Source organism: Pseudorca crassidens, chromosome 19, assembly GCF_039906515.1.
Source record: "Pseudorca crassidens isolate mPseCra1 chromosome 19, mPseCra1.hap1, whole genome shotgun sequence".
In the NCBI taxonomy this organism is placed as follows: domain Eukaryota; kingdom Metazoa; phylum Chordata; class Mammalia; order Artiodactyla; family Delphinidae; genus Pseudorca; species Pseudorca crassidens.
In genome coordinates, this window is record NC_090314.1 from 54,533,637 (window position 1) to 54,559,369 (window position 25,733).

A 25,733-nucleotide genomic window follows, 5' to 3' on the forward strand; every position below is an offset into this window, starting at 1 on the left:
TGGGCTGGGGGAGTTGTCTGCCATCTCTAGGAATTAGCCAGCCCTGGGAGAGATGGTCCCTCCAGGGTGAGCGAGGCCCCAGGTATGAAGCTTCAGGTTACAGAAGATAAAAGACATGGTTATGCAGCAGGGTTGGAGCAGGGCCACCCAGGACGCACTGAACAGAGGGAGGTGTGGGTGTGGGCTCTGACTTGACTCACAGCTCAGTACCTCCCCCTGCCCCCGAATCTGCAGCCCGAGCACAAATGTGTGACTTTGAGGACCTAAGCGCTCCTCGGCCACCGGCGTTCCAGCAGCAGGTGGTGGTTGGCTGTGCCCGAGGTCCCAGGCTTCACGGCCGTTGCAGCCGTGGGTTTTCAGGGCTTGGTGGTTTAGAGGTTTCAGGTGTCCTTTGTCAGCTGAAAGAAGGGGAAGGCCTGCGACATTGCCGACCCAGGGGAGGGGGCCTTGCCGTGGCCACGCTGGCAGGAAGATCCCTCCCCAGCCTGTGGTGGCAAGTCCCAGCTCAGAAATAGGACCCGGCAGGAAGGGGGTCCTCCTGCCAAAGACAGGGCAGCCTTGGTTTCACTTTTAAAACTCATTACCTCGGGGCTTCCCTGGTGGCACAGTGGTTAAGAATCCGCCTGCCAATGCAGGGGACACGGGCTCGAGCCCTGGTCCGGGAGGATCCCACATGCTGCAGAGCAACTAAGCCCGTGCGTCACAACTACTGAGCCCGCGCACCACAGCTACCGAAGCCCACACACTCTAGAGCCCATGCTCCGCAGCAAGAGAAGCCACCACAATGAGAAGCCCGCGCACCACAACGAAGAGTAGCCCCCGCTCGAAGAGTAGCCCCTGCTCGCTGCAACTAGAGAAAGCCTATGCACAGCAACGAAGACCCAACGCAGCCAAAAATAAATACAAATAATAAATAAATAAAACTCACTACCTCATTACTGGGGTGAAATCCTCCCCAGTAATGCGCCAGGTGTCATGCTAAAGCCTGTTCTCCTTTACTCCTCACAAAGGCACCATGGGGGCTGCACTGTTGTCATCCCACTTTACAGGTGAGTAAACTAAGGCACTCAGAGGTTGAGAAACTTGCCAAAGGTTTCCCAGTCATCCCAGGTGGGACCGGATTGTGGATTAACCTCCAACATAAGCGCCCAGCACAACCAGGGACTTCTCTCCCCTTTGGGGAGCGGGAAAAAGCTGAAGATACCTCATCCCAAGATTTTTCCTAAGATGGACAATCTCTGCCTGACTTTTCTCTATTTCTTCAAGCGATTATCTAGTTGTTGTGTTAAAGTCAAACAGTACGGTTCTGTACTCTGCACATCTTCCTTGTGGCATTTACAGAAGGCACTAGTGGAGGAGGACGGGGCTGGCTGCACTTCCCAGCGTGGTCCTGGGACGTTGCCTGGACTCCGCCTGGCTCCCATGGGCTGTGCAGACAGCTGTCCTGGCACCCAGCTCCCAGCCCTCTCAGCCAAGTCTCTACTTTTATAAGTAGGTTGATCGAGACAGATTTCTGAAAATCTTAGAGGAATGAACAGGTTGGTTTCTTAGGGGATTTGCTCAGGAAATGAGATTTTGCCCATCTCCCAAAGGAGAAAGGATATGTCTAAATTATTGATAGAAAAACATGCTCATCTAAGAAGCTAGTATAGCAGACCGTCTGTGTGCTGAATGGTGCTGTCTGTCCTGTGTATTTACTCAGCCCCTCCCCGGTCTCCACCACACTCCCCACCCCCGACCCGTTCTGTTCAGGGCGCAACTGGGCAGCATCCCACCCACTGCTTATGCCGAGGGGTTGTGTCCTCCAGCCAGACCTGCCCTACTAAGGAGAGGCTGTAAGTACATCATCAGGTTTCCAAGCATCACCTACAAGGCGACACATCCCAACTGTGATTTTGAACACAGCCCTGGCGGACTCTCCATGCGCAGGGGCCGCCGGCTTTTAAAGAAACAGAAGGGACAGGAGCCAAGTGGAGACTGGACGGCCGCCCAGACTTGGCCATCGCCGAACTCCATTTCAGCCGAGTTTTGAAGAGAACGTGGCAGCCCCCGGCTCCCCGGGGAACAGCTCAGACGGGGCCCTTTACCTTCATTAGAAAGAACAGCCTCCTCAGCGAAATCAGACCCCAGCACACGGACGCGACCAGGAAACCAGACAAAGGTGTTCACACCCCACAGTCCGAGCTGTGCGCATTGCCGTGCCCCTCCTCCTGGAGTCGATACATGTTTGCTGAGTGAATGAGTGAATGAATGAACTTGGAGACAGGAGCTGTAACGCTGAGCACTCTTCAGGGGATACACAAGCTGGTGTGGCATCGAGGACAACTTGGAGAACATAAGCTGGCGAACGCTTCTACCTGGTATCCCCATCGTGTCCCATAGACGGTTTTGCATCCATTTTCATAACCACACTAAATAAAATAGAAATGTGTCAGCAGGTAGAAGTCAAGATTAGAGAACAGAAAAAGAGAAATAGGAAGGGAAAAGACGGCTGTCGGGGCTTTGAAATACAACTAGCGAGGTTGAGCCCCATTTCTTCTCTTTTCTGAACTTGCCAGCAGCCAAAGAAAAATGGGAAACATGGCTGATTGTATGATTCTCGCTGTCTTCAAAAGTGGCTTAAAATGTTCATCGACAGATGAATAAACAAAATGTGGTCTGTCCATAGTGGAATGTTAGCCTGTAAAAGGTATGAAATTCTGACACCTGCTGAAACATGGAGGAGCTGTGAGGACACTGTGCTCAGTGAAATGAGTCAGTCACGGAAAGACAAATACTGTGTGATTCCACTCAGAGGAGGTCCCTGGAGGAGTCAAATTCACAGAGACAGAAAGGAGGATGGAAGGCGCCGGGGCTGGGGGAGAGGATGGAGAGTCAGTGTTTCATGGGGACAGAGTTTCAGTTTGGGAGGATGAAGAAGTTCTGGAGATGGACGGTGGTGATGATTGCACAACAGTGTGAGTGTATTTACCCCTGAACAGTATACCTAAAAATGGTTAAAATGGTCAATTTTTTGTTACATATATTTTACCATAATAAAAAATCAAACAAAACCCCCAAAACCCCAAATAAATTAAAAAGTGGATTCAAGGGCTCCCCTGGTGGTGCAGTGGTTAAGAATCTGCCTGCCAATGCAGGGGACACGGGTTCAAGCCCTGGTTCGGGAAGATCCCACATGCCACGGAGCAACTAAGCCCGTGCGCCACAACTACTGAGCCTGTGCTCTAGAGCCCCCGAGCCACAACTACTGAGCCTGAGTGCCACAACTACTGAAGCCCGCATGCCTAGAGCCCGTGCTCCACAACAAGAGCAGCCACTGCAGTGAGAAGCCCATGCACCACAATGAAGAACAGCCCCCGCTCGCCGCAACTAGAGAAAGCCCGCACGCAGCACCAAAGACCCAACGTGGCCAAAAACATATAAATTTATTTTTAAAAAGTGGATACAAAATACCCGTCAAGGGAGCAGTGGTTTTCCTGGGTTTCAGCCTGAAAGATGTTTCTCAGAATCCGCTTGCAAGACACCAGCGCGCCGTGCGGCATCCTCCTCGGACCACAGCTCAGCTGCGGCCTCTCCACCCCTCTAGTTTGCATTAGAAAGAACAGCTCTCGGAGGGGTGACCATTGGAGAGTGGGCATCATCAGAATGGCGTCACAGAGGGCCAGTGAGTAGGAGGAAGGGCTGCTGGGGTCTGGGCCCAGGCTGCCCAGGCCAGGACAAGAGAGGTGCAGCAGGGTTGGGGCAAATGTCGTGATCGTTCTAAGGCGTTTGGAGAAGGCTGGCAGATTAGTGTCCTGGGGCTGCCGTCACACATTTCCACAAACTGTGGGGCTTACAGCAACTGAAATTATTCTCTCACAGTTCTGGCGGCCAGAAGCCTGAAATAAAGGTGTCAGCAGGTCCACGATCCCTCCAAAGGCTCTAGGGGAGGATCCTTCCTGTCTCTTCCAGCTTCTGGAGGCCCAGGCTTTGCTTGGCCTGTGGCCACATCACTCTAGTCCCTGCCTCTGTTGTCACATGGCCTCTCTGTGCCTGTGTCTGCCCCTTTTCTGGTTCTTATGGGGACACTCTCATTGGACTTAAGACCTACCTAATCCAGGATGATCTCATCTTCACCCTTAACTGGCTGCATCTGCAAAGACCCTCTCTCCCATTCTGAGGTTCCAGGGGGACACACATTTCTGGGGGTACCATTCTACCCAGTGCAGCTGGCATCTTCTCCATGGGCTGACGGCCAAGTGGGTTCCGTAGACTTGCTGAAATAACCCACTGCGGGGCTCTTGGCGATAGGGATTGTGTGTTGGAAAGCTCCTCAGGGAGGAGGTGACACCCCTACTCTCCCACGTTTCCTCTGTGACTCTGGCCCCTGGATGGTTTCCGTGTCCACAGCGGGTTCTCTGGTCCCTGCCCCACACCATCTGCCATCTGCCTGGTGGCACTGGACATTCTTGTCCCAGCTTTGATCCTTCGGAGCTGTGTCCACCTTGGGAAAACTCCCTCCCTGGGCCTCACTTTCTGCTCCTGGCCAACCCTGGGACAGAAGGGTGACATGCAGTAGTGCTGGCAGACAGCTCAGATGCTGGAAATGCCACTGGCCCTGTGACCAGTGAGCTCACTCGAGTCCCATGTCCCTGCTGAGTTCAGCTAACGTGGAGAAGCACCTTCCCCAGGGCCCTCTGCACCAGCTGCCTGCTGACCTCATCCCACCAGACAGAGCCTCCTACACAGCATGAGCAATTGACAGCATCGGGGCTGCTGGCAAAGGCCGAGGCAGCACAGGGGCCATGAGGCTGGGCCGGGTGGGGATCTTGAAGCTCAGGAGTTTGCAAAGTGCATCACAGCCGGGAGAGCCAGCTGTCCACAGGTCAGAGGAGGGACTGCCGGGGAGTCACAAACAGACAGAAGGGTTTGGCAGACATTGGGCACCAAAGCCACATGCGCTCTGGGACCAGTGGACCCACAATGGGCTGCTGGGCTTTCCCCACCCTCTGCCTGCACACTCAGCAGGTGTCAGCTGTGCTGTTACTGCTGCAGGGCCCACAGGGCCGCCCTTCGGGCAGAGGGTGAGATGGACCCACCTGCTCCCTGTGCCCTGGAGCAGGACGAAAGGCCTTGGAGGACCTTGAAGTGGGGACTGTGGCTGGGGGGGGCCCTAATCTCTGCCTAGCCTTCCTGGGAGAGGGGTCTGGGCTGCTCTGAGCACAGAGTAACCTCGCTCCTGCCCTGACGCCCTGTGAGGGCCCATCGGGGGGTGGCTCTTCCCCTGGTGGCCCTGTTCCCTGTGTGCTCAGAACCCCAGTGGGCCCTGCAACCACTGATGGCCAGAACCTGCTAGAACTCCCCAGTCTCCCTTTCAGTGCCTCGGGGTCTCTGAGCCAGGAGCCAGCAGCCTTCCTCTCCCCACCCCATCTCTTCCCTCCACTCTCGTCTCCTGTCCTCTCCTCTTCTCTCCAAAGGTGAATTTCTTTTCATAAAAAGGAAAAAAAAACACCTTTAAATTGAGGTGGATCTGGCGTTGTGATGGCCATCATCAAAAGTCGTGTTTAAGGCACCCACGGTTAATTTTTTATTTATAAAACTGCACCGTTCACCTCCAGTTCCTCTTAGAGCACAAAATAGGCTATTTAATAAAATCCAAAGTAATACAGCAGGAGTAGCAGTGGACAGGCAGGGTGTTTAATGCTGCCTCAATACCATCCACCTGGCCTGTTCCTCCCCAGAAGGTCAAGGTGGGGGTGGGCACCAGGCTCTCTGAGCAGAGACCCTAAGCAGTAGCATGACCACGGTAGGCAAGGGGCCCCTGAGATCCTTCCTGGGCTGGCGACGGCACTGCAGCAACGTGTACGACGCCAGATAAATCTGCTCTGATCTTAAGCAAGAGCCCAGCACCAGCGCTGCACATTTGGGAAGATGCAGAAAGAAAACGGCAAAGGAAAGAGTGAAGGTGGGGAACGTGCCACGGACTGAACATTTGTGTTCTCCCAAATTTGTGGATTGATGCCCTAACCCCCACTGTGATAGTGTTAGGAGGTGGGGTCTTTGGGAGGTGATTAGGGTTAGATGAGGTCATGAGCATAGGGTCCCATGATGGGATCAGTGCCTTTATTAGTGCCCTTCCTATTTGAAGAGACACCACAGCTCTCTCCCTACTGTGTGAGGACACAGCAAGAAGGCAGCTGTCTGCAAGCAGGGAAGTGGGCTCTCACCAGAACCCAACCACGCCGGCACCTGCATCTCAGTCTTCTAGCCTCCAGAACTATTTAAGCCCCCCAGGCTGCAGTATTTTTTTATGGCAGCCTGAGCTGACTCAGACACCCAAGCTTCGTCCTGCAGAAATGGGTCTGTGTTGTCACTGGCAGCCTCCTCAGCGCCTTCAGCATCAACAAGCTCTTCCTCTCCCAAACACCCCTGACAGGACAGGCCATTTCCTGTTTGTCCTGGAACACAGGCATCTGTGGCGGACTGGGTTATTCTTTCCAGTGGAGCTAAGAACACAGGTATTCCACAATGATGGATTCTCCAAACCCTCTTCTCTAAAAGTGCAGGAGGGTGTGGTGTAGTGGACTGGGACTTAAAGTGAAATGGACCTGGATAAATATCTGCGCATCCTTTTTCTCATCAGGAGACCGGGGATAATAATGCCTACCTCATGGGCTGATCTGAGGCTTGTATATTCAGTGTCTGGCACATAATAGATGCTCAATAAATAAGAGACAAGACGGCTACTAGTAAATAATTTTAGCAAATAGCTGGAGTCACAACCAGTCACAAATACATGTTACACTTTCTCCATACCTTTCTACCCCTGCCCCACAGTCAAGTGACTCGGCACCTGGCTGGGAAGGGGAGGGAGGAAGTCCAGGGTGTGCCAGGGGAGCGCCACCAGTGAGGGGGCGTCTGGGCCACAATGGGAGAGGAGTTTTTCTGGCAAGTCATTTTGCATGACCCACACTAAAAATGGATTTTACTAATAGATGAGTGTTCTTTTTTTTTCAATTTTATTGAATTATATTGGGCTGGCCAAAATGTTCATTTGTTTTTAAGTAAAACTGAAAGACATTTTTCATTTTCACCAAGAATTTTATCGAACAATGTATTTACTAACCAAACAAACTTTTTGGCCAACCCAATAGTTGATTTACAATGTTGTGTTAGTTTCAGGTGTACAGCAAAGTGACTCAGTTATACATACATACATACACATATATATATATATATATATATATTCTTTTCCATTCTGGTTTATCACAGGATATTGAATATAGTTCCCTGTGCTATACAGTAAGACCTTATTGTTTATGTATCCTATATATACTAGTTTGTATCTGCTAATCCCAAGCTCCCAATCCATGCCCCCCATCCCCCATCCCCCTTGGCAACCACAAGTCTGTTCTCTTTGTCTGTGAGTCTGTTTCTCTTTCATAGACGTGTTCATTTATATTGTATTTTAGATTCCAATATAAGTGATATCATATGGTATTTGTCTTTCTCTTTCTGACTTACTTCACTTAGTAGGATAATGTCTTGGTCCATCCATGTTGCTGCAAATGGCATTATTTCATTCTTTTTTATAGCTGAGTAATATTCCATTGTGTACGTGTGTGTGTGTGTGTGTGTGTGTGTGTGTGTGTGTGTGTATTGAATATATATGCCACATCTTCTTTTTTTTGAGGTTTTTTTTAAATTTTTTGAATTTTATTTTATTTTATTTTTTATACATCAGGTTCTTATTAGTCATCAATTTTATACACATCAGTGTATACATGTCGATCCCAATTGCCCAATTCAGCACACCACCATCCCCACCCCCCCACGACTTTCCCCCCTTGGTGTCCATACGTTTGCTCTCTACATCTGTGTCTCAACTACTGCCCCACAAACTGGTTCATCTGTACCATTTTTCTAGGTTCCACATACATGCATTAATATACAATATTTGTTTTTCTCTTTCTGACTTACTTCACTCTGTGTGACAGTCTCTAGATCCATCCACGTCTCAACAAATGACTCAATTTCATTCCTTTTCATGGCCGAGTAATATTCCATTGTATATATGTACCACAACTTTTTTATACATTCGTCTATTGATGGACATTTAGTATGGTTCCATGTCTTGGACATTGTGAATAGGGCTGTTATGAACATAGAGGTGCAGGATGCGTGTTCTTTTATCCCAAGGGTGATACAAGCAAGTTGAGGCTTAATTTCTGAAAAATCCAATGGTTTAGGACAGAAGAGAACACAGGTTAAAGGGGGTGACCTCCGTCATTTGGATGTGGTTGAATAAAGGCAGATACTAATGCTCTTGAGGAGAATTGCAGAGAAAAGCCCAAGAGGAACTCGGCATCAGAGGGGAACAGGGGTGAGGGCGGCAGGTTAAGCCGTGAGCTGGTGAAGTCTGTGGTGAAGGAGAACTGAGCAGGGAGATGATGAGGAATGGTCCCCGTGGGGGTGAGTGTCCATCCATGACGGGACCCCCAGGAGCAAATATCACTCTAGAAGGACCCAGTCCCGCTTCTCAAAATGGTCATCTGGTCCCGATCCCTCGTGGCAAATGCTTGCCAGATGGTTCATTCATTCATGCGTCCACCAAACATCCACTGCTTCCGTCCACGTTGGCCCTGCACCAGGCTCTGGGGCCGCGGGGCCGGTGAGATATGGCCTCTGTGGGGTGGGGGTGGGAGTCACAGTCCAGTGGGCGAGTGCCAGAAGGTGGGGACGTCCCGCCCCAGCAAACGGAGAGCAGCTCCCCTCTGGGTAACTCCTTGCCCACCAAGTCTCCCCTGGGAAGTCTGCAGTTTCTAGCTCAGCAGACTTCGTGCAGAGGCTGTTGCAGTGGGAGTTGGGCTGGGTGGAGACCCTCTGAGCTTGGTAAATGCGTCTTGCTCTGTTTGGACTTTGCGGAAGCGTTTTCCACGGGCGTGCTCGGGAACTCAGCGCCCCTGGTCTGATGAGCTGTGCTCCTCCACGTACCTGATCACGGAGGCAAAAATCTCCATAATTGATTATCCCGCTGAGTGGCTGCGAGCCGTGTTTGCTAACCGTGAGGCTGAGAGTCAGCTGCACATTTCCCGGCCCAGCAGCACGCACACGGGTGGATGTTGTCAGCAAGGCCCGGGCAGCAGGGTGAGCCCCTGGCTCCTCCCTCCCTCCTCTCCCAGATGGGGTGGTGGGACAGGGTGGGTGAGGTGAGAGAGTAGAGGGCAGAGGGTGGGAAGATGGGAAATGCCGGGGACGTGGAAGAGGAAGGGAGAAGCCAGTGTTTGTCTCAGAATGCAAGACAAGCCCCGTCAGAGTCGGCCCGTCCCCGTCTGGTTCACACCAGGAGGAGAGCCAGACCACAGAGGAAGCAGGTCTACACGGGCCCCACTTCCTTTCCAAGTAGCAAGAGCCTCCAGGGAGGCACAGGTGAAAACTTCATTACCCTGGAGATTCTGTACCCGGACAGAGGAAAGGGAAGAGCCAGGGAGGCTCAGCCTGAAGCACCAGGAAAATAGGCTGGACCGTCACGTCCAACCGATGGTGAAGGCATCAGGTTCAGCACGTCCTCCTGGCCACCCCTCTGGTTCTGGGTCTTTCAAAACGTGGAGGTTCTTTGGAGATGGACATGGGTCCCAGCCTCTGAGATTCCTTACGTGGACTGCGTCGGTGTAACCCCTGGGTTCAAATGGCATAGGTACCAAATATTTTGCTTTGACCAAATAAGGACACTTGTAACCATGGGAAACATTTAGGAGAACTCAAGGAGTGACTCAGGACCTTAGGACCAGTGGAGGCTGGGTGGGGGTGGGGATACCTTGCCAGCCCTGATCTGTGCTGATGTCGCCCAAAGATGGGGAATTCTGGGCCAGAAGCTTCCCTGGCGCTTAGAGGAAATCTGTGGGTTGGACACAGTGGGTAAAGGAGAGGGATCTTGGGAGTTGTTTCGGTGGAGGAAAGGCAAGGACAGGGAGGAAGGAACTGCCCCACCCCCAATGCCGGACTAGCCCTCGTTCTCTGGCCCTGCAGCCACCTGCCCAGCAGAGCAGACTCCTCACATCCAACGCCCACACACTTGGCCCAGACCTGTGCTCCAGCCAGTGTGTGTGTTTGCTCACTGGGGCTGGATGGATTGAATTAAATGGAACCAAATTGAATTGCACTGGGAGGAAAACTCACTCTAAGAAAAAAAAAAAAAACAAGAAAAAAGACAATAAGAAAATCCCCCAAATCAACTGAAGGCGGCAGTTGATGAAAGCTGATTGATTCAATCCATCTCGTTTTGTAATGACGCCTTCATTCGACGGTGCCTTCCAATCGCATCGAGTCACTTTGTGAGCTGCGTGTAGACATGTGCCAGAAGCACTTGCTTTTGCCATTTGACTGGGCAGGGTGGGGGAGGATGTCGAGCAACAAACAGAGGCTATAGGGGGCCACCTCCGTGATGGCCTCTCCTTGTGTGGTTCAAGTTCAGCCACGCCTTGGCCCACGGCCCTCCCTGCTGTGGTTGGGGGTTGGGGGTGTGATTTCCCATGAAATATCGCCTGCGTGATTTGCACAAACTCTAACACAGGCCAAGCAGGCTCCACACATTAAATGTTCTCTTTCCACTTTTAACCCTCGTTTCCCACGGAGAAGGGTGCCTCTTTCCGTTTGTGGGTGAGAGGGAGTGCAGCACAGTGGGAACCTGCCAGGGAAACCCGGTCGCCCCAGTGGTGGGGCAGTTGCTTAACCAAAGTGCACCTCAGTTTTTTCATCTGAAAAATGGGGATGATAAGAGTAGTGCCTGCACCTGGCACATAAAATGTGCAAAATAAGTGACAGCATCTACCTGCTCTCCCTGGTGATATTGATGATGGTAATGATGGTGATTTTCTACATCTTAAAAAAGAGGTCCAGTCTGACTGCCTTTTGATTTTAGAAGCTTTTCACTTGTTTTTATCCTGTTCATGCTCAGTTTAAAAAAAGAAATACACACACAGTGGAGAGAGGGCGACGGGGAGTGACTCCTTAATGGGTACCTGGTTTCCTTTTGGGGTGATGAAAAAGTTCTAGAACCAGATATGGTGGTGGTTGCACAACAATGTGAATGTACTTAGTACCACTGAATTGTACACTTTAAAATGGCTAAAATGGTAAATTTTATGTTATGTGTATTTTACCACAATAAAAATGGATGTGTAAGATATGTACCTATAAAATTATGAAACACTACTAAAATAAGGAAAATTTAAGTCCAGAAAAAGCACACACACACGCACACACACGCACACACATACACACACCCTCATTTCTAATCTCTGAAGTGCCCAATGAGAAAAGGGCAGGATTAGGAGTCCAGACACATGTGTGCAGTCCTCAGGCCCCCAGGAATCAGCTTTGTGACTCTAGGCAAGTACCTTGATCTCTCTGGCCCCAGGTTCCTGGATTATAAAAGGAGTTAACGCCTGGCCCCTGCTAGTCTGGCACTAGCTCTGAGCTGCTCCTGCCAATGGAAGCTCCTGGAAGCTGCACCTAATTCCAAACAACACACAACAGTGGCTTCTGAAATCATGTATTTGTGAGATTTAGAACTCTCTTGCTTCTCTTTAAGCAATAGCAGCTCTTCCACTTTTCCCTGTGTTATCCTTTTTTTTCTTTTTTAATTTTTATTTATTTTATTTATTTATTTTTGGCTGTGTTGGGTCTTCGTTGCTGCGCACAGGCTTTCTCTAGTTGCGGTGAGCGGGGGCTATTTTTCGTTGCCGTGCGCGAGCTTCTCGTTGCGGTGGCTTCTCTTGTTGCAGAGCACAGGCTCTAGGCACGTGGGCTTCAGTAGTTATGGCACGTGGGCTCAGTAGGTGTGGCTCGCGGGCTCTAGAGCTCAGGCTCAGTAGTTGTGGCGCACGGGCTTAGTTGCTTTGCGGCCTGTGGGATCTTCCCAGACCAGGGCTTGAACCTGTGATCCCTGCGTTGGCAGGCGGCTTCTTAACCACTTCGCCACCAGGGAAGTCCCACCCTGTGTTATCCTTTGACGAATATTAAAATAGATGTAAGCACCATGACCCCATACAGAGAGACACCTGGGGAGGTGGGGACAAACCAGTGCAGGTAGCAGGGGAACCCAGTTTGGGATTAAACACCACATCCACAATTCACAAAGTCCCCATATGAGGATAACCTCAAAACCAGGTGGGGGTAAGGAAGAAGAAGAGGGGGCAGATCAGAGTTTGGGGCAAAGGGAAGACAGAGAAAAAAACACAAAGGAATACCCCAGAGTGGCAGGGAAAATGAGTTTGGAAAATCTGGATGACAGGACCACGGTGTTCTGTTTCCCTTTGTCTTTGCCTGTTAAATCAGACGTAGACTCCCAGCCACACTGGCCGTGCAGTTTAACGTGGGCAGGTTTCCTTGGCCTCCCAGGGAGATAATGCCTCTTCCTCCAGACTTGGCTAGTCAATGAGCAAATCGCAGCCGGCAACCAGATGTGCAATGACGACAATAAATCTAATCCTCTCCCCTTCTTCTCTCTCTCTTTTCTTTCTTAGAGAGCCCACAGTGCCTCGGGAAAAATTGGCTGAATAAAAGGTATAAAGACTTTCTCTTTTTTTTCCTGAATAGTTTTTGACAGATGTGCCCATGTTGAACATCTTGGGAGCTGCTGACAATGGCTGCTGGGGGGTTCTGGGTTTCCTATGCGCTGGAGGGAGGGGATTTGTGGAGGCTGAAGCGGGGGTGGCTTATTTAGCTCATCCCCCCAATGGGCCTGTCCAAAATGCCTGGGAAGGCAGGCCTGGGGAGCCAGAGGAGCCAGCAGGGAAATGAGGGGACAGGAGTTTGTTTAAAGGTGACGCTGTTTAGCAGCTCCAAGCGGCCAGGGAAGCCGTGCTGATTCCTTCCTGGTCCCTGCCCTCCCCTCCCCCGCCCCAGGTACTCAGGGCCCAGGTGTGCACCCCGGAACTGCACAGCCTTCTGAACCAAGGGCACCTCAGGCTCACTGGTCCAGGGTGGTCTGACTTCCCTCGGTGGCCTGGTCTTCTCGGGGAGGGGGCTCAGTTCCCAGTGCCGATCCCCATGGGGGGACTGGACAGGTGTGACCTGAGCCCTGGGTCCCTGTGTTCCTTCTGCCTGCAGCTGATCTCCTTTGTAGGTTCACTTTCAGAGTTATACTTTGGGGGGAAAAGTTATTATAAACATAATGTATATTTGTTGTGAATGAAATTAGAAAAGGCAGGTTCGCCGTGTATTTGTAAGCCTGGGTCCAGCAGGCTTCTCCTCATGGGCTCCTCGGTCTTGGGCTGCAGGTGACAAGGATGGCAAAGCGTGTTCTCAGATCAGAAACGGAAGTAACGCTGTCAAGTGGGAGGAGTCTGACGCCTTCCTGAGCCAAACACTGGAAATTTAGTTTGGTGTTCGCTCTTGCATTGTTTTTGCTGCAAGCCCACCCTTGCTTGCCCCAGAAGTGGGCGTTGGCCAAATGGAGCTTGACGTGGCCAGGGAGCTTTGTCCTGGAAACCGCTCATCGCAGACCACAGGGGCTATGTGGGGAGGACAGCGCGGGCCCCGCTCACTGGCTTTCCATCAGGGCTCCTCTTCTTGTGGCCCTGGGTGACGCATGACAGGGTCCCCAGGGAGTGGCTGTCCTGTCTCTGTGGGTGTTCGATGCGTTTCTCCGTAGGAGGGGACCGAGAAAGTGCAGTCAGCCTTGGTCTCATGCTCTTACGGAGTATTGTAACCACAAAGCTGCTACATATGGCAGCTTTCTTGCCATGCCGTCTTTATAAAATGAGTCTCATTTTACGTGGAAACATACAAACCAGTCTTCTTCAGGTGAATCTGTCTGTGGATAAAGAGTCCATTTGTGCTCTAAGGAATGATGCAGTGATTTGCTGACTTGAATTTTTGCAAACTTGGTGTTTTAATCAGCTTTATCAAAGTATAATGCACACACAATCAACTACATGTATTCAGAGTGTGCAATTTAATGTTTTGACATATGTTTATACCCACAACGTCATCGCTACTGTCAAGATACCGAACATATTCATCATCCCCGAAACTTTCCTGATGCCCCTTTAACCTCTTCCTCCCACCCTCTCCCAATCCCCTCTTCCCAGTCAAGCACTGATCTGCTTCCTGTCACTATAAAATGGTTTGTTTTTCCTAGCGTTTTATATAAATAGAATCATGCCATATGTACTCTTTTGGGGGGGTGGGGTTTAGCCTCTTTCACGCAGGCTATGTTGAGATTCATCCAGGTGGTGGTATTCATCCATAGTTCATCCTTTTTATTACTGAGTAGTATTCCATGCTATGAATGCACCATAGTTTGTTTATCCATTTAGTCCTTGAAGGACATCTGGGTTGTGTCCAGTTTGGGGCTGTTACAAATAAAGCTGCTTTGAGCATTTGTGTCCAAGTCTTTGTATAGGCACCTGCTTGCTTTTCTCTTGGGTAAAATACCAAGAATGAAATGGCTGGATCCTATGGAAAGTGTGTGTTCAACTTTTTAAGTAAATGCCAAACTGTCTTCCAAAGTGATTGCAGCATTTCATATTCCCACCAGCCAGGTGTGAGGATCACAGTTCTATATTCTCACCAACACTTGGTGTTATCGGTCTTTATAATTTTAACCATTCTAACAGGTATGAAATGGTATTTGGTCGTGGTTTCCATTGCATTACCCTGATGACAAATGATGTTGAACACCTTTCATGTGGTTGTTTGACGTTCCAAAATTTCCTTTGGTGAAGTGTCTGTTCAAATCTTTGCCTATATTTTTTGGGTGGTTTGTTTTCTTATTGTTGAGTTTGGGGAGTTCTTTATATATTCTTGATATGAGTCCTTTATCAGACCCCTGCTTTGCAGATATTTTCTTCTAATTGGTCTGACTTCTCATTCTCCCAATAGTGTCCTTTCAAAGAGCTGACTTTTTCATTTGGATAAAGCCTAGTTTACTAATGTGTTCTTCATAGATCATGCTGTATCTAAGAAATCTTAGCCTGACCCAAAGTCACCAAGACTTTTTTCCTCCTATCCGTTCTTCTAAACTTTTTATAGGTTTCAGGTGTTACATTTGGGTCTATGATTTATGTTGAGTTCATTTTTGTGTACGGTGGGAAGTATGGCTTCAAGTTCATTTTTCTGCATATGGATAGCCCATGATTTCAGTATTACTTATTTAAAAAAAAAAACTGTCCTTTATCCACTGAATTACCTTTTCAGCCTGGTGAAAAATTCCTTGTCACATACGTGTGGGTCCATTTCTGGACTTAGTTGCATTGATCTACTTGTTTACCTTGATGCCATACCATACTGTCATGATTATTGTAGCTTTATAAGAAGTCTGAAAATCAGGTAATGTTAGCCCTCCAGCTTTGTTCTTTTTTTTTCTAAGTTGTATTGGCTATTCTAGGTCCCCTAAATTTAGAATCCACGCATGGATTTTTTTTTTTAATGCCCACTGGGATTTTGATCCGGATTGCATTGAGTCTATAGATCAACTTGAATCTTAACAGTATTGTCTCCTGACTCATAAACAAGGTGTGTCTCCCCAGTTAACTGGGGCTCCTGTCCCTCATCTGTAGTTTGCAATTTTCAGTGTATAGGTCTTACATGTCTCTTGTCTGATTTATCCCTAGGTACTGCATATTTTTTTTTATAATGGCCACTTTATTCATTTTTAAAGAAAGGGTCCAAGCAGTGGGTGATTGTAGCTGGAGCATAACCTCTAGGTTGCAAAATTTCCCACCTTCCTTCACCCATAAGGAAGAAGCATGTAAAGGAATGTGGTGGAAAAATTAACCCTACTATGAATAGGACTTTTATACTTTCATAAGTAAAGTGGTTTGAAGAGATCTTTTCTCTGTCCCTTTTTGATTTCTTTACCATTTAGATTTTCATCTTTTATTGTATTCTTCTTCCATGGGGCTAGTGATGAAATGTGGTCCAGGATTTCCTCCAACCTGGGAAAAAATACTACTCTCATCCCTCTTTCTACTAACTCTGAGTTATAGAGCCAGGTAGTTGCAACCCAGTGGGACCCAGGAGACAATAAGCATGAGAGAGGCCTCTTACGCTCACATTTTGTCTGGGCTTCGAACTGGAGGGAAAACCAAGATATCTTAATCTGACTCATGTTACCACACTAGGAGAATTTATAGAGATATGTGACTGAATTTCTAGTAATTAGTAATGTGTGAATTTTTGTGGAGTATCCCTAGGTATTGCATATTTTATGCTATTTTAAATGGTATTTTTCTTTCAATTTCTGATTGTTTGTTGCTAGTGTATAGAAATACAATTATGTTTTTGGATATCAATCTTCTATCCTGAAACCTTGCTAAACTCACTTACTAGTTCTAGTAGCTTTTTTGTAGATTCTGTCAGATTTCCTACATTGATGATCATGCTGTCTGTGAATAAAGACAGTTTTACTTCTTCCTTTCCAATCTGGAGACCTTTTTTTTTTTTTGCGGTACGCGGGCCTCTCACTGTTGTGGCCTCTCCCGTTGTGGAGCACAGGCTCCGGACGCGCAGGCTCAACGGCCATGGCTCACGGGCCCAGCCGCTCTGCGGCATGTGGGATCCTCCCGGACTGGGGCACGAACCCGTGTCCCCTGCATCGGCAGGCGGACTCTCAACCGCTGCGCCACCAGGGAAGCCCCCAATCTGGAGACCTTTTATTTCTTTTCCTTGCCTTGTTCCACTGAACCTCCAGTAGAACAATGAGTAGAAGTGGTGAAAATGGACATTCTTGATCTCAAAAGATAGTAAGCCTTTCATTGTCAAGTATGATATTAGCTGTAGGTTTTTCAAAGATTCCCTTCTATTCCTAGTTCCCTTCTATTGCTAGCTTGTTGAAAGGTTTTATCAGTTTTTTATTAGCAATTGATGTTGATTTTTGTTAAATTCCCCTCCTGTGTCTACTGAAATGGTCATATGCTTTTCCTTTTTTAGTCTGTTAAAAAAAAAACTTCGACATATATACACTAATATGTATAAAATGGATAACTAATAAGAACCTGCTGTATAAAAAAATAAATAAAATAAAATTCAAAAAAAAAAATAAAGAGGATCATTTTCCTCTAATTGCTGCCTTAAAAAAAATACTTTAGGGCTTCCCTGGTGGTGCAGTGGTTGAGAGTCCGCCTGCCGATGCAGGGGACATGGGTTCGTGCCCCAGTCCGAGAAGATCTCACATGACGCAGAGCAGCTGGGCCCGTGAGCCATGGCCGCTGAGCCTGCGCGTCCGGAGCCTGTGCTCCGCAACGGGAGAGGCTGCAACAGTGAGAGGCCCGCGTACAGCAAAAAACAAAAAAAAACAAAAAACAAACAAAACTTTAAAAACTTGGTGAATTATATTCATTGATTTTCAAACTCTAATCCAGCATAGGCTTAAGTCTATCATCTCACTATTTTTTCTGTTTTTCTCATTTGTTCCTTATTCCCTTTTCCCTCTTTTATTGCTTTCTTTTGGATTGAGTATTTTTTTATTATTCCATTTTATCTCCATTCTTGACTTATTAGCTATACCTCTTATTTTGTTATTTTGACGGTTGATTTAGCGTTTACAATGTATATATTTAGCTAATTACAGTCTACCTTCAGGTGATATTAACCCACTTGGCACAAGTATAAGTACACTTCCATTTCTCCCCCCTTGACCTTCATGCTATTATTACCATGTATTTTATTTATGCATGTGTAATAAACCTTACAATGCTGTTTTTTGTTTAAACGGTTATATTTTAAAGAGATTTAAGTAATAAGGAAAAAGTCATATATTTATCCATACAGTTACCACTTCTGGTGTCCTAGAGCACAGGTTCTAGGCGCACGGGCTTCAGTAGTCGTGGTTCGCGGGCTCTAAAGCGCAGGCTCAGTAGTTGTGGCACACGGGCTTAGTTGCTCTGCGGCATGTGGGATCTTCCCGGACCAGGGCTCGACCCCATATTCCCTGCATTGGCAAGCGGATTCTTAACCACTGCGCCACCAGGGAAGCCCATGCCTGGTAATCTTTAACTGGATGCTACATCCTGTAAATTTTATCTTCTTGGGTGCTGGATACTTTTATTCCTATAGATACTCTTGAGCTTTGTTCTGGGATGCAACTAAGTTATTTAGAAAGAGTTTGATCCTCTCAGATCTTGCTTTTAAGATTTGTTAGGCCCCAAGGCATGGTTAGTCTAGGTTCAGTGTCCCCTACTACCAAGGCAAGCCCCTCTGAGCTCCATGAACCGGGAAGTGTCCCAGTCTGGCTGGTGAGGACACACGCTATTCCTGGCCCCGAGTGAGTGCCAAACACAGTTTCCTCTAATCCTTTCAGATGATTCTTCCCTCAAATGCATGTGCTGATGAGTACTCAGCTGAATACTCATTGGGGACCCTCTACAGTTCTCCAGGGTCCCTGCTTTTTCCAGCTCTCTCCTCTCTGCTATCCAGCCTTGCAGCGCCAGCCAGCTTGGTCTCCCCAGCTCTCAGCTCTGTCTCAGCTCAAGGACAACACCAGGCTCTACTTGGGGTCCCTGCACTTTGGCCTGAAAACTCTCTAGATGGCAAGCTGTGGGGACTCCCCTCACTGGTTTCCCATCTCTCAGAGATCACTGTCCTTCATTGCCTGGTGTCCAGTGTCTTAAAAACCACTCTTGGCTCAAGGCACCAGGGTGGAAGGGGGCAGAGCTCCTGAGAAGGAGGCAGGCTGAGGCGCTGGTCAAGGCATCTTGGGCCTGGGGGTGAGAGGTCCAAGTGTAGAGACAAACACCATTGTCTCATTTTCCTTGAGAATGGCCCGCCCACTGCCCACCTCAATTAAGAAGAATCTGCAGTATCAAGAACTTAGCTCTTAGAAGATCGTTACAAAGGGCTCGTCACAAAATCTCTTCTCAGGAAACTTTTGACTGTAAAGAATAAGGGGGGAGGGGCAGGACAATACCTCCAAGCCTCCTAAAACCTCAGTGGTGGGGAGCTCAGAAATCCCCCAGTGGTGGGGGAGAAGGGAACCAAGAGTCCCTCAGCAGCCCCAACTGCCTCATGGTTTAAGCATATCGGGGGCAGCGTCCACCTTGACCCCAACACAAGTAACTGAGCAGGGGGGAGGACCTGTCAGAGACTAAGGCCATTCATTCCTCCAAATCGCAGTCCCCACACCCCCTCTGCTGAGCCGGGCGCAGCAGGAGCTGCACTCTTAGTGCTTTATCTGTGCACAGCATCTCCCCGCTTACGAGGGGCTCACACAGCTGTTAGCTCATTCAGCATGTTATCCCATTGACCGTAGGGTCCATCTTATAGATGGGGGAAACTGAGGCTTAGGATGGGTAAGTGATTTGCCCAGGCTCGTGCTGCCCAGGCTTCTTTTCATGCCGAGAATTTCCCTTGAGCAAAGTTGATGATCCCTGTAAGAGAGTGTGGGTTTCCTGAGCTTGGGTTTCTGAGCCCCTTCCCAACCATGGCTCCACCTGCCACACCGAAGGAGCTAACTGACCAGCATGGGGCACAGAGGCCTCGACCCTGCCCGGCCCACTAGGGCTCTCCCGACCTTTGACAGAGCATTTCCGTTATCAGGGTTGTCAGCGGTCTAGCTTCATGGGACTGCAAAGCTCCTGACTCAGGGTAGAGCTTTTCTTTGGAATATCAGATGTCAGGAGCTCTTTGATACAAATGCACACATGTGTTTGGACTAGTGCATCAGTTAGGCTGCCATAGTGGGAACAAAAACAAAAGGTTGGGGGAAATGCCTGAAAATGTTGATCACAAAGGGTTCACCCAAACCCCTGGCTATTTCTAACTCTAAGGCCAAAGCTACACTGTACCAGCAACGTGGGCACTGCTTTCCAGAAAATCAGCTCCCAAACCGTCAAGCTCTGCGTCGCAGGGACTGACAAGTGTCCCCAGAGCCTCCCTTGGCTTTCAGGATGTATCCAGCTGGGTGGCTTTGTGCCACCCAGAAAAGAAGCAGGACATGAAACATTTGAGATGGGATTAGAGGACAACAGAAAGAGCCTATGTGTGCGCATCCATGTTTGTGCGAAAGTATAAAAAGCCCGAGTCTGTGTTTTCCCCCGAGTATTAATTACGGCTGGAGAGGAGGCCTGTCCGGGCGTGTTCAGCTTGGGCAGAGTAATTTATCATCTGGTTTCAAGGAGCAGAAGGCGAGTCACGGTGCAGAGAGCAAGACACACATCTCTCTCTCTCAGAATTCACAGCCGCCTCCACCTGCTCCGGAGTGGACAGCTTTGCCCAAGGCACGTGCCAGAGGGGGCACGGAGAGCTTGCAGGCAGCACTCTGGGAGAGAAGGGAGCTAGTGAGGCCTTGACACAACCTGCATAAGACAGAACGCATCGTGGGAAAAGCCTGTGCGGGCGGCTTGAAATGAGAAACTGTCCAGTCTCTCTCGGACGTCTGCCCCTGTTGGGGGGACAGGCAGAAAGACATGGGCGCCAGCCAGCCTGGCTGCCCACACCGGATTCCTTCTGATCCTGCAGGCCTTTCCTCAAGGCCAACAGAAGGGCCAGGGCTCTCTGGGATCCACTGGGGTGGTCCACAAAGACGGCAGGTTTTATTCCTTTTGGTGGCTGAAAAGCAGGGTTACGTATCGGCTCACCACTTAGCAAAGTGAAGTTCCCTCGCCATGTGACGAGGTTGTAATTCAGGATCTCCCTGGCCTTGGTGAGGTGACCAGAATGGCAAAACCAGTACAGAGGACTGGGCCGTCCTCCCTCTGCCCCTGGGTCCCTCCACCCTCACCTGAGCACTAGGGTCACCCCCTGTGTCTCCTGAGTGGCTCAGGGTCTTCCCGGGCACTTTGCTTTTGTCCTTTCTACCATCACATGCATGCTCCTGTCTACTGCTGCTGCAGGCGGATGCCGGACACCTGAGCCTGGAGTGACCACACCCTCACTTTCAGCAGCAAGTGTTTTTCTGAAAAGTTATAAAGTATATAATAATGAGTACTGGCCCCAGGTCAGCTCTCCTTACCACCCTTCCCCTCGAACCCCAGCCAGCGGACACTGAGAGGGCCCCTGCCCCTGCACGAAATCCTCCTGGGAAGGCCCTGGGCGGCACCAGTGATCCCGTCCATGCCGGTGCCGTGAGCACCTGCTGTGCTCCAGGGCCTGTGCTAGGTGCTCAGGACACCACCCTGAACCAGCCAGACTGATACCCGAGCAAATAATCACCCCTTCCTGGCGGGGGGCGGGGGGCGGGTGGCACACCTCCAGCCAGTCTATGGGAATAAAGGGAAAACCACTCAGAGGCAGAGGTCCTACTTGCCTCCATGGATGTGCTCTCACCAGCTGCTCAACTCACAGCTTCAGTCTCTCGGGTCTTCTGTTCTTCCTCTGCTGGATTTAGCCTTCTGGGATTCGGCACACAGAACCGGTGGTCTCGGTCAAACCAGCAAGAAATCTCCATGCTTCTTTGCTGGGTGTCCAGCCTCCTGACTCTCTGGTATCTGGAGATGCGTTAGAGGGAAGGAGGGAAGGACAGGAGATGCAGGAACGAGGATGGAGCAGAACGAGACGGGGTCAGAGGAGCGTCTGCAGCTGCTTCTGTGCAGCCCAGGCCAAGAAGGAAGTCACTGCCCAGAGGCTGAGGGTCCCCGAGGCTGGCCGGGCCCCAGAGACTCCTGAACGACTTGCCGAGTTGGAGTTTTTCCTTCCCCAGTTTCTTGGTGAATAAATTCACTTGCCCCCCCGACCCCCACTTTCACACCTGCTTCTCTCTTCATTCTTATAACTGCAAATTCCCTTGATTGAATTTATAGTGGTGATCATTTATCAAACACCACGTGTGTTCCAGGCCCTTTACCTTGGTGATTTCTAAACCTCATAACCATCCAGGAAAGTAAATGATTCTATCCCATTTTGCCAAAAAGGAAACTGAGGCTCAGAGAAGTTAAGTAACTTTCTAAAAGCCACACTGCAAGTCAGCAGCTGAGCTGGAATTAGCGCAGGTCTGAGTGATGCCAGATTCAGGCTCCTTCTGCCCCAGCAGTTTGACCCTCAAGAGGTGCCTAGTGCCAGCAAAGACACCACAAACACATGTTCTCTTGATCAAGGTTGGGAGGATAGGAGAGGACTGGTAATTGAGCCGAGAAACCATCCCCACTCCTCTGTGGGCGCTGGCTCTGAAGAAATCCTTAGGGTGAGTGGAGATGGTCTTAAGGTCTTCCTCCTTAGATACCTGGCCCTCCCCCTTTTTCAGGACTGTGCACAGGGGTTTTAATGATGAATTGGACCTCGTAACTTGCCCCTCCTCAGCTCAGATCCTCTCAGGGCTGCCAGTTCTCTTAAAGAAAAGCCAAAGTCATCACAACACCCTCCCATTAAGACCTCATGTGATCTGGCCCCATTATTCCTCGGACCACCTCTCCCACTGCTCCCCTTCACTCTCCTTACTCCAGCTCATGGGGCCACTTTACCTGTTCTCTGAATAGCCAGACACATCCCATGACAGCCTTTGCCTGGGGTACTCCCTCTGCTGGAACATTCCTCCCAAAGAGCCTCAGGTCTCCTTCCCTTGGCTCCTCCAGATTGGCCTGACCGTCACCTCTTAAATTAGGCCCACCCTGACCACACCCTCTTCTAATCGGGGACTGGGTAGCAGTACAGTTAGGTGCGTTCGGAATCGTCTGAATGATTATCTCCAAAGAGCACTGGCTCCTGGGGTGTCCCTAGTGGTATGCCACAAGGCTCTGCTCTCAACCCTATCCTAGCCGGGATTTTTATCAGTGATTTATGTAAGCACGTAACAGGCATGATGCTCAGATTCTGGTTAATCTGAAACTGAGAAGAATAACTAATACTAGCTGGGACCATAGATGAAATTGAGCTCAATTTAATAAGAATAAATGTAGGGGGCTTCCCTGGTGGCACAGTAGTTGAGAGTCCGCCAGCCGATGCAGGGGACACGGGTTCGTGCCCCAGTCCGGGAAGATCCCACATGCCGTGGAGCGGCTGGGCCCGTGAGCCATGGCCGCTGAGCCTGCGCGTCCGGAGCCTGTGCTCCACAACAGGAGAGGCCACAACAGTGAGAGGCCCGCGTACCGCAAAAAAAAAAAAAAAAAGAATAAATGTAAAATCTTGCTCTGAGGTCCAAAAACACTAAATTGATGAATGTAAGAGAGAGAAGACTCAGGGGTTTTAACTGATAGTAAGTTCAGTACAATTAGGGGGACTGTCTCAGTCCATCCGGTCTGCTGTAACAGAACACCACAGACCCGGCAGCTTATTAAGAAAAACTGTTTATTGCTAACAGTTCTGGAAGCTGGAGTCCAAGGTCAGGGTGCCAGCAGGGTCGGGTTCTGGTGAGGGCCCTCTTTTGGGTTGCAGATCGCCGTTTTCTCATTGTGTCCTCACAGGGAAAGCAGAAGCAGGAAGCAATCAGGACATTTATCCCAACACAGGGGCCCCACCATCATGACCTCATCTGACCCTAATCACCTCCCAAAGGCTCCATCTCCTAATACCATCACATTGTGGGTCACGGATTCAACATGTGAATTTGAGGGAGGGAAACATTTAGTCTATAATAGTGACGAAATAGCTTATCCAGACTGGGGACACTGTTACCTGTAAACCCAGAGTGTCCCAGACAAGCTGGAGGGTGCAGTCACCCTGAGTATAAGTGGTTGCCTCGAAAGCTCATGTTATTTGGATCACATGAGTGAAGGTACATGCCCAGCTTATGGAAGGTGGAAGCTTGTTGGAGCCCCCCTGCACCGCTGGGATCACTTGGAAGGCACCACTGTGGTGCTTCGTGGGAATCCCCAGGGAAACGGCTGTAGGGATGAGAGCTGTTTGCCTGGTGGAGGAAGATTGGGCAGCCAGACGGCCTGTCTTGGAGTGTCCGAGGGCTGGCCTGCCAAAGGGAAAGGTGGTTTGCTCCATGTGGCCTCAGATCAACTGAGATCAGAGGGAGGAGTCCAGGCGGCAGGTTTTACAGGCTGTCTAAAGGGAGGACTTCCTAAGGATGACAGCTGGCCGGCGATGGCTGAGTTCCTTTCCAACCCTGAAGGCTGCAGAGGAGTTTCATTTGTTGAAAGCGGAGGCCCAGGTGACTCCTCAGGCTCTCGGTGGGAGGCCGGCCACCACATGTTACTGTGCAGGAAGAAGACTCTGCAGCACTTCTTTATTTTTATTTTTATTTTTTGCGGTACGCGGGCCTCTCACTGTTGTGGCCTCTCCCGTTGCGGAGCACAGGCTCCGGACCCGCAGGCTCAGCGGCCATGGCTCACGGGCCCAGCCGCTCCGTGGCATGTGGGATCTTCCCAGACCGGGGCACGAACCCGTGTCCGCTGCATCGGCAGGCGGACTCTCAACCACTGCGCCACCAGGGAAGCCCAGCACTTCTTTAGATCAGGACACACAGAGAGCCCGCCGGGTGTGATGGTGTGTGAGGGGTCAGGTGTGAATTCAAGCCCGCCTTCCCTCTGCGCCCCGCCTTCCCCCTCTCTCAGAGCTGAAGTGGGTTTCCCCTTCCCAAGACCCCCCTCCTGCTGCTGAATTGTTGAAAGTGTTGTTTGCTCTATTGCTGTGCTGGAGGGCCGCAGAGCAGCTGAGCTTGGATGGGTGGGTGGTGGCCCTTAGAATGCCCTCCCCAGCCCCACTGGTTGGGGGAGCTGCTCCCAGACCCTCTTCCTTCTCGCCTCATCATTTCTTGCTCATAACTGCTGGCGTTCTGACTGGAGCATGCTGCATCCTCTCCCTGCCTCGTGCCACCAGCTGCAGGGCTGTGGATTGCATCTGTGACAGATGTCACCACCCAGCCCAGGTGCAGAGCCAAGTCTCTATGCTGGGGCCCTGCAGCGTCCCCCTGTGGCTGACAAACTGAAGACCTCCAGGGCGTGGGGGACATGGCCTGCCAACTGGGGGCCACCCTGACGTGTGTGCCACCTTGGTGCGTTTGTGGGGGCAGGGTCGTCATGTAGATGTGAGTGTGTGTGCACCCACGTGTGTGCGTGTGTGTGTGTGTGTGGGTGCAGAAATGCATGCAGCTGTGTTGCAGGCTCCTGCATTTCCACGTGTGTGCACTCAGGCACGCATTTTTATAGCAGACACCCTAGAGCTTAATTCAACGCAGGCGCTGCCCACGAGACATTGCCATCTGAGCCAGTCTTTCTAGAGAGGGTGATAGTGTGGCCACCCCAGAGCACAGAGGATGCCAGGAGACATGCGACTTATTCAGGGACAGCGCTGGTGGCATGGGCAGGTCCCTGGGGGATAGAGAGGCACGCAAGAAAGGGTGAGCTCCCAAAATGCTCGGGGTGGGGGAGGGCAGACCTCCCACCCACATCCCAGGGCTGTGGCCCAAATCCTCCAGACCTGAGCCTCCAGCCTGTTGGCTTGTCAACAGTGACCCAGATCATGGAGTAAACTGCTTCTTTCTCTCCATGAGCGGTTGCCCCGCCCCCGCCCTCCCTAAAGGGCAGCCCAGCCATGCTCTGCAGCCTTTAAGTTCTCTATTCAGCCCTCTGGCCAACACGTTCAGGCATCTGCTGTGTGCCCAGCACCCTCTGGCTGCCCCGGCTACAACAGCCGCGGCCAAGCCCCTGACCTCTAGGAGCTCTCCATCTCCCAGGGCGGAGATGGCAAGTCCAAGTATACGGGCAAGGCCACATGACCGGGCTGGATGCCACAGAAAGTAAGGACGGGCTCTCAAGACCACTAGTGGTGGGCGCTCTGGTCCCAGTGAGCTTTCTATGTCCAAAGCCTGGTTCCACAGGGCTCTCTGGACACACTCAGAGGCAATGTGACCAGGTGCCAGCCCTGAGCAC

The 25,733-nt window shown here is 50.3% G+C and overlaps 1 protein-coding gene across 9 annotated transcripts in view; it reads left to right on the forward strand.

Moving 5' to 3' along the window:
* Positions 1–25,733, forward strand: part of RBFOX3 (RNA binding fox-1 homolog 3) — a 448,026-nt gene that overhangs the window by 304,722 nt on the left and 117,571 nt on the right. For 8 of the 9 annotated variants that reach the window (XM_067716017.1, XM_067716012.1, XM_067716020.1 and 5 more), the window contains exon 4: positions 12,507–12,546. The exons of the other annotated variant lie outside the window; for it this stretch is intronic. The gene's annotated coding sequence lies outside the window, so the exon portion shown is untranslated. The remainder of the gene's footprint in view (positions 1–12,506; positions 12,547–25,733) is intronic. 9 annotated transcript variants of the gene reach the window in all.